This window comes from Corapipo altera, unplaced genomic scaffold (assembly GCF_003945725.1).
Source record: "Corapipo altera isolate COAL_440 unplaced genomic scaffold, ASM394572v1 68, whole genome shotgun sequence".
NCBI lineage: Eukaryota > Metazoa > Chordata > Aves > Passeriformes > Pipridae > Corapipo > Corapipo altera.
In genome coordinates, this window is record NW_020884919.1 from 5,301,058 (window position 1) to 5,314,058 (window position 13,001).

The 13,001-nt window shown below is 39.4% G+C and overlaps 1 long non-coding RNA gene across 1 annotated transcript; it reads left to right on the plus strand.

Annotated features, from left to right (window-relative positions):
* The first annotated feature begins 481 nt into the window (after positions 1-481).
* LOC113953326 lies at positions 482-6,444 on the plus strand. Its single transcript, XR_003529843.1, has 4 exons — positions 482-633; positions 2,443-4,060; positions 5,465-5,541; positions 6,021-6,444. It is a non-coding gene; the product is annotated as an uncharacterized LOC113953326 (long non-coding RNA).
* The last annotated feature ends 6,557 nt before the right edge of the window (positions 6,445-13,001 follow it).

Here is a 13,001-nt window from a genome sequence, read left to right on the forward strand (position 1 = left end):
AAATAGAAATTCCAGCTGTGAAGGACTCCTGCAATTCAAGAGTTTCCCAACGCAGCTGACTCTGAGCACGAGCTTAGACACTTTCCCCATACAGGACTCAAGGTTTTACGAGCCACTGATTCTGCTTCAAGTAGAGGTAAAGAAAAGAATGATGGTTTTTTGCTTCCATAGTACAGAAGGTGTTGGGAAGACGGTTTATAACCAGAGGATTGTGTTGCAATGCTTAGCATGAGTCAAGGCATCCAGGACAGACATAACTTGCTTGCAAATTTACTTTAGGTTTGGACATTACTTTATGATGCTTCTTTTGATCATCCCTGGATTTCAACATGTTTTCACTAGAAACCCAAGCTGGAGAGGAATGGGTAATATTGTGTGAGTAAAAGCAGTTTCAGTAAATATTTTTAAAGCCTAGTAAGATAATTTTTAATTACGCATTCCTCTACATTGCAAGAGTTCCAGCACAAAGCTGGTCCAAAGACCAGCTAGATGCAAATGACATTTTCTCATTTTGTTTTCTAAGCTAGCTAATAATTTCCTGGAGATTTTAAATAGGCAACAGTCGAGTCATGATCTTTCTTAAGCTTATGGAGGTAAGGAGCAGTTACATTGGGACTGCGTGAAAACAAGCAAGTTAAAGCACATGCATTTACTTACCCTTTCATGGACATCAATTTACTTTAATCTAGACAGTTCTTAAAAGGATTAAGTTAAGGATCACCAGCTTGTACAGGGACAGGCTCTCAAAATGCCATCAGGAAATGGAGATCCTCATCCTTGCTGTAGATTGCAGTATAACATAAGGGCCCTGATTTCCCACTACAGTGGGTACATACAGGTGGTGTTATTGATATTTTCATACACTATCTTAGTTATTCTCACTCTGACGTATTTATTTGGTGTACTTGACTTTCTAAAATATATATTTATATAGTTATGAGGTAGTTACATATAGAGTTTAAATCAAATCTTTTTGATCTGATAAAGGTAGATCTCAGTGCCAATATTATCCTACTACTGCCTTTGTGACAACTGGAAGATTTTCAAACTTCTATTCTTGCATTGTCAGTAGCTCAGGAACAGTTATCTGAGACAGAAAATTTTATTAAGAAGTCAACTATCATCTTAGATTGAAAATATATTTTATAGTATCCACAGTTTATTTTTTTTTTGTATAAATATGTTTCACCATCTCCCACTTACATCAGTTGCAGCTTTTGGATCAAAGGCAATTAGAGAGGTGGTGAGTGAAACATAAATCCAGACTTGCACCCCCAAAAGAGTTCCCAGGCAAATGTGAACTGAAGTGAACTCCAGGTCCCCAAGACAACCTCTTTAAATAAGGCACCTGAGGACCAGCTATTGCCTATGCTCAGGGATGATGCCATCACACCTAAGATGATTTTATACCCCTGAGCAGGCAAGACCAGGAGAGTCTAGAAATGTCAGTTGAAGGAAACTCTGAAGATCATCTACTCCAGCTTGCTTGAAAAAGGATGATGACCAAAAGCAGAAATGACAAAAATGACCAGGATGATCATCAAGACCAGTAATAACCAAGAACAGGGATGATTCTATCCCCTCCTGGTGAGACTGTGCAGAGATTACCAAGAACAAGCATGCAGACAAGAGAAAAAAAATAAGTTTCCCAGCCTCCTCCCCTGTTATGTTACAGCTGAGAGCTTAAGCCTCTTGCAATGAGCTAAGTGCAGACTTCATATAAATCACGTCTTTCGCCCACCAACCAGCTGCATTAAAATTAATAAAAATCTAAAGAGAAGGTCTTAGATTAATTAACAATTGAGTATGGACTACACTTTTATGATCTGTAGATATTAGGCAGTTGCAAGAAGATCTCTTTAGTGCATAGCACACAGCCAAAAACCAAAGGCATGCATCTATAAATTTCATAAATTTATATTGCACTCTGTGTATATATAGAACTGCTGCTTGCATGTACCACAAACATTACAGCACTGAACAAAACTGCCTGTTACAAAATTATGGTTTGCAATTTACCTTTCCAGAAAATACTGCTATAAGCAACGTCCAGTTTTCATTCTGGCTCTGTGCTGCCTCTAATTTTCCAGCTCGCTTGAATGAAGCAGAAGAAGGTCAAGTGACTGGTCCAAAGTTCCACAGCTACTCCAATGCTCATTTGCCTACTAGGGCTTGCTTAATCCCTTACACCACACAGCGTCCTACGGGGAAATTATAGAAGAGGAAAGTGAGATTGCCAGTTATTTTTCTCTATTAAAGATAGTGAGATTGCCAGTTATTTTGCTCTATCAAAACCTTATATGTAGTGTTTCTTATATTCTAGTTTTAATTCAGAAACCTTCTAGGCTGAGGCTGCTACACAGACTTAAGAGAGCAAATATCACAGAAGTACTTGAAGTAATAGACAGCACCTTACAATTTATCATTATTTTCTTGTCACAGCTATATTTGTTTTGCAGTCTTCCTGATCTGAATTTGTGAAATTGAGTTCTTGACTTGGATGAAGCACTGCAGAAGGGACTTTGAAAGCACACTGACAAAGAGATGGAGAGCTGGAGTCTGTTCCCACAAAATCAGCAATAAAACTGACTTCAATAAGCGCAAGGTGAGGTGGGGAATGACTCGATGCAGCGGCGCCCCACTGGTTGCAGTGACCTGTTTCAGTGGGCTTGAAAGCCAATTTTCGAGGAAGACAGACTCCATCCTGCTTTGCCATCAAACTGAGGTCACAGAGAGCCTGTGCAGGCTACAGGATCAGACACTGAGAACATCTAAATTTTTTTGTAGGCTGATCACATTTTTCAAGTGCAAACATTGAGGCACTTCGAAAATGAATTGCATATAAGCAATTTAAATAAATTAAGATCTGTAGCTTACTGGTATCTCAGTATTTTTTAATGTAATTAATAGCATATCAAATGGATTGCTCTTGTAAGATAGGTGAATTATCAGAGAGATGGCTGTTATCTACTACAAATACTTTTTTGTTATGAGCTAGGTTTATGAAGGTCAGCCATGCTGTGATATGAGGGACTGTTGAAAATATTAGAGATTTCTAACCTGTACTGCTCCTGCTATTATTATAAGAATTGTATAAACTGTAATAAATTGTAATGCATACTCAACCTTTCACTTAGTTTTGACGGTATGTCCCCTCCACTGATACAGCAACCGGAACATGTGGCAAACCAGAAAAGTGAATTTTTTCTGTTCATTGAAGATATAGGGTGAAATGACTGAGAGGTTAAATCCCAGTTTGAGTTGCAAGTCAAGTGAAAAAACGAAAAATTTCACTTTGATGAATCAGATCTAAGAATGTTGCTGTAACGAAGGATAATTATGATGACAGAAATTAAGGACAGAATTACGATAATTGAAAACTCTGTTGTGGCAGATATTAAAAGACCCTGGAGTTCTGGGGCTGTTAAACATTACCATTAAAATCCTGGTAATTAGAAATACTTAATAAAGGATGGGTGAACATTTAGCAAAACAAAAGCTTAACTATTAGTTTCTGATAATCCTGTTAAATTGCACACTGTATTTATTACATGTTTGAGTCTTCTGTGACTGAGACTGCTTGATGGCATAGGTGGTTTCCAGCATCTAAACCTTCCATCTTAAATCTCTGGAAATAGATTTAACTAAAAAAAAAAAAAAAAAAAAAAGGAGAAGAAAATACCGGCAAAGCTCTTGTGCTTCAGCCCATTGCTCTAATCAAACACAGACACAATAAGATATATGAAGGTCTAATTCCCATGAAAGTTTGCTTGTGACCCTGTTCTTTGCATTGTATGACTGAAATGTCTCAGTTCCTGCACAGTTGCCTAAAGTTCATTTCAGGCTGATCTCGTGGCTGTATAATGCGCATTATTCCACTCTCTTTTGTGCATTATTTGGGTGCTTTTTCTCTAAGGGAACTGCTTATATTTTCTATTTTGAGAGATCTTCTTAGTTTACCTATCCTTGGGTTACAGAAAAAGCTGCTTCTGATCATCTGTGTAGTGATCAAGTGCAGGAAAAGGGCATCCAAAAGACCAAGGACATGTAAGATTCAAAGGTAATTTTCATACTGGTGTGTATGGTAAAGCTTGATTAGTTTATGAATTATTTTCAACCACTTGAAAATGAAGTGATTTGGGTCCTGGAACACAAAGAAGAAAGAAATTACTGGGCTATTCTTATTAGAGCCAACTTGGCAGAATTTGCAACGTGACCAGCAAGAAGCTCCCATTATTTTAGGGACAGTATGGGGTCCAGCCCTGTAAACCCGCAGTCCTGGCAGCCCCAGTGAAGAGGTCATGGTGTCCATAGCAACACACTGCAGTGTGAAGTATTCCTGCACCTCCTCAGCTCCCATCCTGGCACTGCTGGGACACGGACAAACTGTGTGTGACTGATCCTGTTTGTGTCACCACTGTTTTACCTCCACATTACAAACCTTGTTTCCCCCGCAAAGAGCATCTGCTTTCTGCATGACATGTTTTTAATGTGCTGATTTATCATTGCCAGATACAGGATTTTTATTGCTGGATTTTGAATATTGTATTTAAGGTGTTCTTTTTTTCGATTACAGATATTTTACATATAAATTGCCCTATATTACAAAAAATATACTCTGTACTTCTCAAGCAGTCTCATTCTCATGTCTCTTACATTTTGATACCGTACTCTGCATGGCTAAGTGGATGTGAGTGTTGTCTGCCTGGGAGAACTGCAACCCAGGCTACAGCTCTGCAGTAGTAATTCCCCCTTGCTTGGGCATGGGGTGTGGTGTTTGAGGAAACACACATGTAACAGAGTTTTGGGTTCTGACCACAGATTTCAGCTGTATCTGCACAGTGGGTGGCCCAAAATTCTGAGATTTTGGAGAGCTCCCACTAAGGCCAGAACTGCCAGAGGCTGCAATGCACTGCCAGCTTTGAGCAACCTGGCTGGAGGTGGAGTCATGGAGCTCAAGAAAAACACTGCTGACATGGAGCCTCTTTCCCTGGGAAGAGGCAGGGAATAGGAATAACAGCTTGTGGGACCTCTGTGAGGCAGTGCAACTGGAGGAGCACTCATCCCTGGAAACTGTCAGACCCTAAAGGGTGATGAGAGGATGCTGGCTCCTGTCTCTGGAGCAGCTCGGTGGTGAGCAGGTTTGCAGCCATACGGCAGCAGCCACGCTCTCTGGGAGAGATCAGCTGCTGTTTGCAGCCTGTGACACCAGGGAACTGCCTGTCTGGTGTGCCTCGTGTCTCTGCAGTGCCAGGAGAAGAAGGATGCAACAGCAGAGACTGACTGCCTGGAGGGTGGCCAGCCTGGCCCTGCCTTCCACCCACACCAAGTCTGGCTGGGATGAGGCCACTACGGACATGAAAAGGGCAGCAGCTCAGTTCATGATGGAACAGTGGAAGAAATAGTGTTCTCAAAAGTATTTTGGCATAGATACATGCCTGTGTTGGACTCTGTTTCACTCTAGGTCATTAAGGGCACCCATGTCAGAAGTTGCTTGGACTCCAAGATCTTGCTAAAGGTGTTCCAATATCCAAGAAATAGGTTTGGTCCTAAACTTTTGTAGATAATATGAAATATTCACAGTAAGTTATTGCTTTCTTAGCACTGTAATATGGAAGCACTGAGACCTAAGCAAGTGTGACAAATTTCTGCTCCTGCTGACATCAGAAAAATTACTTGCATCATGTTTCGGACTTTGAGTTCATATAAAGTATTCATGAAGATACATGCCAGCTAACTCAGTACATGGGAGCAGCTCAGAAATTCTGCACTGAAACATGTCTTTCCTTAAACATCTGGAAAGTTTCCAGGTATTTTGTCAGGCCACAAATAATTGAATATTATTAACTGAGCAGCCAAATTTCTCAAATTGCCTTTGGATGATCGTTTCCAGCTGGTGACTGACTATGTCATGTTGCAATGGCTATAACAGTTTCTAAAGTAAGCAAAAAGATCAAGTACAACTTGATGTCTAGAGAGACTCCTAAAAATGCTCTTTCTGTTCTCTTCCCCCTCTCTAGCTCCCATCCAAAGGCAGAAACACCACCAAATTTTTGATGCGGTTTACTACTCTTCTGTGGGATCCTACTCCATGACAGCCAAAGAGCCAGGAGATGAGGTGCTGTTTGCAGATGTGGCCAGAAGAAAGAAAAGGACACAATACAGGCTGCAGAAAAGAGATGGAAGAGATTCAGCAAATATAATGAAATATCTGCTCAGAAGGGGCAGAAACAAAGAAAAATTAAATGTTACAAGAGCTGAAAAAGAAAGGGACAGCTTTTTGCTGGTAAAGAGCATAAGTAATTAGGTTATCCTACATAATCTGTGGAGAAGACTGGAAATTCCAGAAGGAGATAATGACACTACCAGATCATGGCTGGAATGCAGCTTGTAGGAAATTGAAATTTCTGGAAAAGAGATCTTTCAAAGAAATGTTTCTTCCTGCTTATGAGAAGACGATCTTCCTCCTCTCACCAGGATTTTCATCAAGACAATTGTAAGAATGTTTAATTTAATATCTCATAGAATTGTTTGGGTTGGAAAGGACCTTAAAGCTCATCTCATTCCAATACCCCTGCCATGGGCAGGGACACCTTCCACTGCACCAGGTTGCTCAAAACCACATCTGACCTGGCCTTGAACACTTCCAGGGATGGGGCAGCCACAGCTTCTCTGGGTAACCTGTACCAGTTCCTTCACCACCCTTCACAGTAAAGAGTTTTTTCCTAATATCTGATCTAACCCTGCCCTCTGTCATTTTTAAGCCAGTCCCCCTTGTCCTATTGCTACACGCCCTTGAAAAAAGTCCCTCTCTAGCCTCCTTGTAAGTCCCCTTTAGGTACTGGAAGGCTGATATCTATCAGTAACATTTATTTTTACACGAAGGAATATCAGGATGCTGCAGAAAATAACCTGTAAGTGCAGTTCTGTGAGCTGTGAAATCCTGAAACAACTTTCCCATAGTTGTTCCACGCAGCCTGGCTGCTTCCCAGGGAGTGCAGAGCAAAGTAGTTGAAATAACACCACCATCTGCTGGGCACCTGGTGAATTCAGGGAATGGAGAGCTCGTTCAGAGATGAAAGTGTGTGTGACTCCCAGCCACTGCTTCTCTGGTACATGCTAGAATATGCTTGGTAAGCCCTCATCACGTAATTCTTCATTATTTCTATTATTATTTCTGACTGATGCTTTTCCAGGCTGCTTTCTGTGTAAGACATAGCTAAACAGATACATAATAAAGAATAAAAAATGTCTGCCTTGCATGTCATAAGAAAGGAAATGGGGAACATTTTTCACAGTATTTCTGTATGGGGAGCAGCACCAGTAGAGCAGCTGTGGCCTGTAAAAGATATATTAATTTAATTCCCATTAGGACTGATATTATTTGCTCTTACAGATCTGTTGCTAGGTCTCATGCAGCTGCACCCATCAAGCCTGAAAAGCAGAAACCTAGAAATAGCAACATCCATGGACAAGCTGAGGTGCATGCCACAGCCAGATGTGGAGATCAGCATGTCACAAAGTCCCAGAAATGATTCTTGCAGCAAGTATAAATGCTGCAGGATTTCTTGCTCTTGGATGTGTTAGACTTACTGTAGCCTCCATCCGAGCTTATTTCTGGTACAAATGTTTTTCAGTGATGATTAGAGGTATCTGTGACACACAGGTGGTATTCTGCAAAAAAAGAGCTGGAAAGCCACAAGCCTACCAGCTCAGCTGACGTGGGTAAGGCACATCATCTTCTATAGCCTGAGGCACAAACAAGGATGATGTGGCTGGTATTGCATGAAGCATTTCCCCTGCCCTGCCAAATGACCAAAGACCTGCTAACAGTTGGATCAGTAGAGAAATGGCTTTCACAGGAGCCAAAAAAAAGGCTAAAATGTGTCTGTTAATGTGGTGAGACAATCTGCTGGGGTCCCTGAAATGAAGATGAGTGACAGCCCTTGTGCGAAAAGACAGTTAAGATTTTCTCCTCCTGCAGAGGAAAAGTTGCTGGAGTTATGTGAGACCTGCCCCCCACTCCATCAGCACTTCGAGTTTTTACAAACTTATAAAAGCTGTTAACACCTCCTGCTATTTCAGACCTCCATAGGGGGAAAGAAAAATAGGATGAAGTCGTTCAACTTCCTCACGCTCCTGCTTGGTGCTCCTGAAATTTAAAATGCTTTCCTTTTCGGGGAGAGATGCCCAGAGGAGACACAATCTGCTACCTGAGCTGCAAAGGTTTGCCTGGAGGCAGGACAGTGTAACATTGCAGGGTGAGGATCCTGAGACTGGATGAAGAACTTGGTCATTCTGTTACAGGATATGTGGAGATGGGGGAATATTCCTTACTGCAAGGCTGAGGATAAGCAGAAGCTTAGAACAAGGCCTATAGTGGTATGGGTATGGCACAGCATCCCTGCTGTGAGCCCTGTCAGAGCTCCCTCCTGTAAAAATCCGTGCAACAAAATGCTCACTGGGGATATTTAAGTTTGGATTTTTTTTTTGTTTTGTTTTGTTTTTTGGTTTTGGTTTTATTTTTTCTATGTGGCTTTTAGATTAGATTCTATAGAAATATACATTAGATGCTAATGTATATTTCTACAGCTGAATGGTGGTAAATCCCTACCCTCAAAAATCTATCTTACCCCTTAGAAAAACACCCCAAAAATCTTTCCTTCTAATACATTTATTCCCTTATATTTACTTATAAATGGAAATTAATAGCATCAGATAGCCAAGGTGCAACTTTTCCATCAGAAGCAAGAGTATCAGTAGGTCCTGTACATTTATAATGATTAAATATCAGTGGTGTCTGTCACACATGAATGAAGCTGTACCAGGAGCTGACTGTCTTTTACAGAAAGAACTTGGCTGACAATTTTTTCTGTGTTTTTTTTTAAACCTGTTACCTATCCCCAAGCTATCCTCTGGTTTATACCAAGGTATCACTACTGTCCATGAGATGTACTTGCTTCAGTTTCTAATATGACGCATACTCAGCAAGCTTGTATGAAATTTATACCTTCATCAGAACTATCAAGGAATTATTTTCAATAGGACAACTGAGAGCAGTCACACTACTTAATATCATAATGTCAAATGAGAGATTATTGTAATATTGCCAAAACATTTATCAAATAAAGTAGGGAGAGGATATTTTCAGTTCAGCTGTGGAATGACCACATCTGAACAACTGGGATCCTGTGAGTATTTTTGACCTGAATGACCTTCAGACTGTGATGACTCTGCATATGATATGTGCATGTAAAGGAAGGGCGTTGCTTCTCCTGCTGCTGCTGCTTCAAAAAACATCATGTGGAGGAAGGAAACATATTTAAATGCAGAATTACAATTGGGTCATCTGAAATAGTTCTCTGTGCTTTGCAGTTGCTTTCTTGAAAATATCAAGTGCCAGACTCTTTTTGCAAATTTTTCTTCAACAGTTTTTTTGATTTAAAGTATCCTGTTTATTTTGAAGTGTCAATTTAGCTGTGTCATGCTATGTATTATCATCAAGGCAAGCTGCTTTAGTTAACCCAGGAAATTATTGTTTTCTGGGAATACAAACACTAATAAAGCTATTGGTGCAATAAATTATTTTCTTTTGTATGGAGATCAAGTAATTCAGTGCTTACTTCAGAAAAGACAATACAACATATATTGTGAGTCCATTAACATCAACAACAAATCTTTTCTGGCTCTAGAGGAAAAATTAATTATTTATAAGTTTTTCATTAACTTTTTACCTACTGTTAACAGTAGGTTTTTAAAAGAATTCCTTTCTGTCTGTGATCAAAGTTTTCAACAAGCCCATTTACAAGCAGCATATTTAGCCATTTTTAATTATTTGCAGTCTGTCACAAAATGACATTAGCAATTTGTAAGCACTGCTGAAATGCTGCAGGTTTTCCAGAAATTCCTGACAAGTCTTTTTGAGAGGCCAATGTTTTCATTCGCTGCCCTTGGATCTTGTCTTCACCTTACAAAATGATAGCAAATCTCCTGAGAGACTTGAAGATTCACTCAGTCATGGATCTGGTGGCCGTGAACTTCTCTGGAGTTGTGTCTCTGCCTTAACACACCTTGGTAACACTGCTATTGGGATCTAGGCCAACAGAAAATGGGTTCATACTGCTATTTTAGGGGGAAAAAAATCACAATATTTTTTCCAGCTAAACCTGGACTCAGTTCTGGTGGGACAGTTTCAGAAAACTTGAGATAAAATGGTCATCATATTTCGTCTGAAAATCTTATAGGATCAGTAAAATTCTCAATAATTTCAACAAAAAAATGTTGAAAACTGGATTGTCTTCTGGTAACATTTTGACTCAATAAGATCTTAAAACACAAGAAAGTCAGAACTTATCCAAAGATATTTCTATTTATTCTTTAATTGACTTTATGTCTCTGTGAGGGTGTGAAACTGAATTTTTAGTAATTGATCCACCTTCCAAGCAATTTAAATAAATTTTAAAAAAACCCCAACCAAACAAACAAACAGATAAAAAAACCCAAAAAACAATAGAGAGGGTTAATATAATGGGAATTAGATTCTCAGATTTCTTGATTCACACTACAAAATGGACCATACCTTCCCAAACCGGCTGTTGAGGTGCCTTTGCATCACTGATGTGCCTTATTCCCCATTTGCTCATCCCCAGCACCTGGTACCTGGCTCTCTAGGGCCACGATCCTCAGTCAGGGGCAGTAATGTGGGGTTTTATACAAAGGCTGAAAATGTGGCTCATGCAGCAGTTCCTGCACCATGAAACAGTTGATTTCTGCTCTGTGACCCACTCTGAACTTGAGAGACGGATTTGTGATGTGACAAGCCAGGCTGTTCATTTCATCAGGCATTGCCCAGCACCAGCTGCTTCTGAGGAAAGTTCAGCAAACTTGATAATGAGCACTGGGGGAATAACAGAAGTTTCATCTTCAGCTGAACAGTAGCTGGCTCACATCTTAAATATTTCATGTCCATTATACATTCGAAAACGCTGTAAGAGGTTTGTGTAAGCCCTTGGTTTTCAGATTGCTATTTAGCCTACATTAAACACACATAGCAAATTCAACACTGTGTAATGTTATTGAATATCACAGATTTAAGATTTATTACCAAAGGAAATTACACTGAAAGAATTTATTGGAAACAAAACAAAACCCGTGACTTGGTGATGGATGACTTTGTTCTCCAGTCTTAGACCAATTATTTAACAAAGCATTTGGTACATTTGACTTTAGGCCAAACAACGATGTAAGTTGACATTTTCTAGAATATTTTAAAAAATGGACAATTTGCAATATGTAAGTGAGCCTACGAAAGAGCAACACACGTTTAGATAGAGTTATAAAATCAGATACCTTGATAACTTAGCCAGTGGTATTTAGTCATAATTTAGCCATTGGTATTGAGTCAGTTCTACTAAGTGTATAACAAAATACTGTAACAAAATGAATCATAAATTCCATGTCCCTTAATGCTACTTATTGAGTTAACTCTTCAGCGAGATGCCATTACCTGCAGTGATTACACGCTCACAGCATGGAAGTCAGAAGCAAATCTGGCAGGTGCAAACATCTGCTTCTTTATTTATAGCTGCAGGGAAAAAGTGTCCAGTAACGCAGCGTGCTTCAACTTGGACCAGAATTTTATAAAGCTCTGGGCATGTGGGGGGAAAAAAGCTTCCCTTCTTCCTGTGCAATTTTCTGAGAACTTATTTAACTTCATCCAGATTTTCTACCTGGCTAGATAAAGGGTTTGGCCAAGTTCTTGAAAGCATTGTGAATGCTGAAAAGAGATTTGCAGACCATCATTTTAGGTTATTAAATAATATTAGTCTAATAGTATGTGCTAATGGGAAACACTGGTCTGAGTGTTTTATTGTGGGTAACATACACAGAGTAGGTCTGTCTTATTGGCATTGTGAGATAATTCTGAAAATGCGCTTTGTGCTGTTCTGCCACCAAACTTGAACTGAAAGGGTCTGGGCAGCCCCATCAGACCACTCAGACAAAGATGAGGGGAAGAGTTAGTAGGGATAAAACAACAAATATCACCTTTTCCACATGGCTATTAGAGAAATAGCTGCTTTAATGGGCTTTAAACCATTAAAAGGTAGAATTAGAAGCTGAATTAGACTATTCAATTAACAGGCAGTCAGCTGTGTAAAACCTATCATGTGACACTGATGCTCTGAAATCCAAACAGGTAAATGTTATTAAAGTCCCTAATAGAGTAAAAATGTTTTTTCTTGGGTTTATATAAATAAATAACATAACACTTTTGTAAGATTTGCTGTGATGGACCACTAATTTCAGGCACCTGCATTGTAGTGGTTTGAGCCACAATAAAAATTAAACTATAACCAGAAATGCTCTCTCTGCAGCATTTGTATTGTTTTCATGAACTTTCAGAAGCAGCAACTGCAGAATTTTTTGGTGGTTAATAGCAAATCTCATGTTGCCAGTAAAACTGAAAGGGTAAAAAAGCAACTGGAGAAGAGAACAGTGGGAATAACTGGCTGTAGGCAAGATCTGAATTTTATGAATATTAGAAGCTCAGAGCCATTGTACTGAAGGTGAAATGACCCTTAAAAAGGTGGCTAAGAACAGCTAATCCAGAATGAGGTCATAAAAATGTCAAAATGGACGACAGCAGAAAAGTTGGGCAAAAATAAAGGAATAATTCAAAATATTGCTTGAGGGAGGTCTGTGTATAGTGTGAGACAGCAACACAATTATTTAAGAGCAGCCCATTATCTACTGGCCAGAAAGTCACAGAGGTTTGTAATGTAGAGTTATGATTCCAATTTATGTGACATTTGGAATGAATACTTACCTTGGTGAAAAAAACCCTCATGAAATAAAACCTATTCTAGAACCTTCATTTCCTCTGAATTGTTACTGGTCTATAACAATAAATATTATTCCATTAATTTTACATTACTATGGTTTCCAAGACAGTGGAATTAGATGAGATCTCTTCACAAGAGATGAATTTAAGAGACAACTGT